Source organism: Berghia stephanieae, chromosome 7 (assembly GCF_034508935.2).
Source record: "Berghia stephanieae isolate SIO BIC M18660-M18661 chromosome 7, UCSD_Bste_1.3, whole genome shotgun sequence".
NCBI lineage: Eukaryota > Metazoa > Mollusca > Gastropoda > Nudibranchia > Aeolidiidae > Berghia > Berghia stephanieae.
In genome coordinates this window covers 9400972-9406209 of record NC_088366.1, presented here as the reverse complement: position 1 = coordinate 9406209, position 5238 = coordinate 9400972, and the positions used below count along the sequence as shown (strand labels likewise).

Here is a 5238-nt window from a genome sequence, read left to right as displayed (position 1 = left end):
GACTAGACAAACAAATCATCATGAATGTACCAGGGGCTATGATGGAAGAGATGGCGAGTGTTTAAGACGTGAGCTTGGCGGGAAGTGGGGGGAGGGGAGGAGAGGAGATCGGGATTAGGAGGTACGTGAGGGAAGGGGTAGGGGGTGGAGGGGTGGAGGGGTGGAGGGGAGGGGACCGGCGGGGGGTGGGGGCAATGGGTATAGGGAAGAGGCAATAATGGACTGGAAATTAAAATCGATTTTGGAATGATACAACGATATCGTTACAATGGCCAGACCCGTGCTGTTGTTGTGGGCAAAGTGTGTGTGTGTGTGTGTGTGTTAGTGTGTGTGTGTGGGTGAGTGTGTGGGTGTGGGTGTGTGTTTGTGTGGGTGTGTGTGTGTGATGTGTGGGGAGGTGGGGTGGGGGGTGGTTGGAGAGAGTTGTAGTTTTGTATGAATCAGAGAGAATTAAGGATAGATAGATAGATTGAAGAATAGAGATAACGACGGATAAGGGATGGATGGATAGATAGATAGATAGATAGATAGATAGATAGATAGATAGATAGATAGATAGATTGGATAGATAGATTGCTGGGTTGATTGATTGATTGATTAACTGATAGGTAGATAGATGAGTGGATAGATATAAATATAAGTTGTTAGGTTTATAGATGGAAAGATATATAAAGAGATAGATAGATGGATGGATGGATGGATGAATGGGCAGATGGATGGATGGATCGATAGGTAATTTGATTTGTATATATATATATATATATATATATATATATATATATATATATATATATATATATATATATATATATATATATAGCGGCTATGTGGTCTAGTGGTATGACACTCGCTTTCGATCGGAAGGTCCTGGTTCGAGCCTCGCTCGCTCGGCGCATAGTTGAGTCCTTGGTAAAGACTCTTTACTCACATTCTCTCACCGTACTCAGGTGTAAAATGAGTACCTGGCCGTTAACAGCGTTGTTAGTTAATCTAGTCTTTGTCCGAAAAATTGTAATATCGCCTAACAGGCGTCATGTCTTGTCCTACATGTTAAATGTTGCTGTTGACCAGGGACCCCTTGTAAAGCGCATTGAGCACGTTAAGTGGATATTGCGCTATATAAATGCTCAATTTTTTTAAAATTATTTTTTTATATGTGTGTGTGTGTGTGTGTGTGTGTGTGTATTGATAGGTAGATAGATAGATAGATAGATAGGTAGATAGATAGATAGATAGATAGATAGATAGATAGATAGATAGAGGGGTGGATTGTTAGATAGGTGGTTAGATTTATAGATAGATGGATAGATAGATAGATAGATAGATAGATAGATAGATAGATAGATAGATAGATAGATAGATAGAAAGAAGATAGATAGAAGGAGACAGATATATAATGATAGAATATATAATAGATAGATAGAAATATATATATATAGATAGAGATATAGATAGATAGATAGATAGATAGATAATAGATAGATAGATAGATAAGATAGATAGATAGATAGATAGATAGATAGATAGATAGATAGGATGGATAGGAATGGATATGGATGGATGGATGGATGGATGGATGGGTGGATAGATAGATAGATTGATAGATTGGGGGATGGTAGACAGGCGGATAGACGGATAGATGACTTAAAGCACGCGAGTAGGTAAACGTGTTTTGGTTGGGCTTTAGCAGACCTTTAAGTTCACCAACCACCCCCCCCCCCCCCCCACACACACACACACTCACATACACACACTCACAAACACACATGAAATGAAACAAACACACGTACACCCACACAAATGCACAAACAGAAACTCCAACAGCTCCTCTGATTTGATGATAAAATATGCGCTCGGATAAAAAGCTCACAACATTGCCATCTGGAAGTTTAACGGACCAACACACAAAACTATGTGTAACCTTAAACGTTTATAGTCTGGTTAATACAGTTTAGTGAGAATACGCTTCAACAGTAGTAACGTCACTTCCTTCGTAATGACGCATGGTAACTTAGTAACTGGCTCTAAACTATCAGAACAATGGCGGACGCCCTTATGAAATATTTCTCCGACGAGTATAAAAGCGTATCCAGAGGAAAAAAAAAAAAACATTATAAATCTGATCATGTTTTGACTTTTAGACATTCTGATCACAAGACATATGAGAAGTTCTAGCCAGCATGAATAATAAAAAAGTACAGATTTTCTTGGTTTAGAACCACGATGGCCGCCGTTGCTGGGCGACGTGACATTAGATTATTGAATCCAATTACCCATAAACGCGGATGACAAAAACAAAAAAAACAACAATAACAAAGACCCGAGTGACGTCAACTTCATTCTATTAAAGCCATGAATCAAACTGAACCAAATGACCTCGAGAGAGAACGAAGTTGACGCCACTCAGGTCTTTGTTATTGCCATACCACTAGACCACATAGCGGCACAAAAAAACGCCGTGAGCCTTTTGTAACGGTATGAAATATTATCTATTATTAAACTATTTCAAACAACCCTAATTTATTTGCTAAGCTACGCAACTGAATGCAACTTTGTTATGATTATATTCCCCACGGAACAGAGGATCAATACACCATTACTGTAAACATTTTAAATATTGAGCCATATTTATTTGCAAACGATGAAAAATCAAAGGAATTCGGCTTAGTGACAAAAACTGTTTGGTCTATCACTATCGGTATTCAAAATTCGTAATGTCACTTAGTGCGGCTATGTGGTCTCGTGATATGACACTCACTTTTGGATCGGAAGGTCCTGGGTTCGATCCTCGCGCTCGGCGCATAATTGAGTCCTTGGAAAAGGCTCTTTACGCACATTCTCTCACCAACTCAGGTATAAAATGAGTACCTGACCGTTAACAGCGTTATCTGTGTCCGAAAAATTGTAACATCGCCCAACAGGCGTCATGTCCCGTCCTACATGTTAAATGTTGCTGTTGACCAGGGACCCCTTGTAAAGCGCTTTGAGCACATTTAGTGGATATTGCACTATATAAAAGCTCAATTAAAATATAAGCCCGCATGCAAAAATCACGGCACCACATTCCGTAACTTTGGAGGAATTTGCGATATTCCGTGCGCACAGTACTTGGAACGGACAATAGTCATCAATGGGAGCAATCTATATTCATGTTTTCGTCCAACTGAGTTATCAATCACGTGATTTGTTGCTGTCCAACGATTGGACATTTCTGAACGAATGTAAACACGCTGCTTTGTTTATGAAAGTTGTTAACATACCCATGTGTCAAGCTGAACACAATGACAAATCGTTATGTTAGAAAGTTCAAAATCTGTGAACACTTTTCACTATTATAGGTTACTTTGAGCACATTTTGCAATGTGACCAATGACCTCGAGCACATGGAAAGTTAATATAGATCAAGCCCATTAAATGAGTAGTTTTCCAAAACTCAATAACTCCGTTTTTTTCCCATTTTGAGATATTGTGCGGCTATGTGGTCTTGTGGTATGACATCCGCTTTCCGATCGGAAGGTCCTGGGTTCGAGCCTCGCGCTCGGCGCATAGTTGTGTCCTTGGAGAAGGCTCTTTACTCACATTCTCTCACCGTACTCAGGTGTAAAATGAGTACCTGGCCGTTGACATTGTTGTTTCTGTCCGAAAAAAAAATTGCAATATTGCCTAACAGGCGTCATGTCCCGTCCTAAATGTTAAATGTTGCTGTTGGCCAAGGACCCCTTGTAAAGCGCTTTGAGCACGTTTAGTGGGTATTGCCCTATATAAAAGCTCAATTATATTGAGGATTATTTTCCCTAAAATTTCTCATGGCGTCTATTATTTATTCCTAGTTAAACTTCAAATTCATACAAATCGTGTGCCATTTGATACTTTAAATAAAATTTACATTTTATTTTATCTCATGGATGGAAAATCTCAAAGAGTAGCAACATTGTCCAAGCGAGTTTTGGAAAACCAGTCTTCGATTAATTATTTGAACTCGGCTATAAACGGTTAAGGTTACACATAGTTTTGTGTGTTGGTCTGTTATACTTCCAGATGGCAATGTTGTGAGTTTCTTAGCCAAGCGTATGCTATCTATATCTAGTTGGTAAGGAGAGAGTAAACCACGGAATGTTCGATCAATCAAAACACAAGATGTGTGGCCGCCTCGCTGAGCGCCCACTCGAACAAACATCGCTGGTTTGTTTAACAAACAATAGAATGGATGAAGGCAGAGTCTCTTTGCTCTCTGGTCGTATTGTTATTTGACCGCCACGTTTGTGATTTGTTTTCATTCGATTCTCTCTATCTTTGAACGGTAAAGGGTTGTGCGGCATGTGGTCTAGTAAGTAGTATGACACTGGCTTTCGGACCAAAAGTAAAATGTCCAGGACTCGAGCCATTTATATATATAAATATATATTATATATATATATATATATATATATATATATATATATTTATACATATGGTATGCGCTTGGCTGAGAAACTCACAACATTGTCATTCGGAGTCACAACGAACCAACACACAAAACTATGTGGACTCTTGAACGTTTATTGTCTGGTTAACACAGATAAACGTTAAAAGTTACACATAGTTTCCATATCGTCATTCGACAATTATCCGTGGTGTACTTTTCCTTTTTCAATTGGTTTCCATATCCTCAGACGACAATTATCCAACATTCACCAACATTATCGACGAGCACTCTCGTACCTACAAGTACTGACCAACACTCATATATATATATATATATATATATATATATATATATATATATATATATATATATATATATATATATATATATATATTGAATCGTGTTTGACACAAATGTGGTACGAAAAGTGCTCCACATGTAGCAATGGAGCGAATTATTATCTTAATATGAGATGAGATGTACAATATGTGTCCACATCGCCGGAAGTTCTTGTTAATCAACTACAAACCGGAACCACTTCAACAAACAACGATAGTCAACAAACCAAACTCATGTAACACACAGTCCTGACGATGGCTGATTAGGCCTTAAACATTAATGTAGACTGTCTCAAACATTGTGGTAAATATTTAAAATATATATATATATATATATATATATATATATATATATATATATATATATATATTATACGTCACAAGCACATGGATAACGTACACGCACGCACACACACACATAAACGCACAGGCACACACACACACACAGACACATACACACACACAACCACACACGAATGGACGTAGTTTAATATC

At 38.2% G+C, this 5238-nt stretch overlaps 1 protein-coding gene across 1 annotated transcript in view; it reads left to right on the top strand.

Annotated features, from left to right (window-relative positions):
* The window catches only part of LOC144976443 (uncharacterized), a 47116-nt gene that overhangs the window by 40939 nt on the left and 939 nt on the right, over positions 1-5238 (top strand). The window lies entirely within an intron of this gene.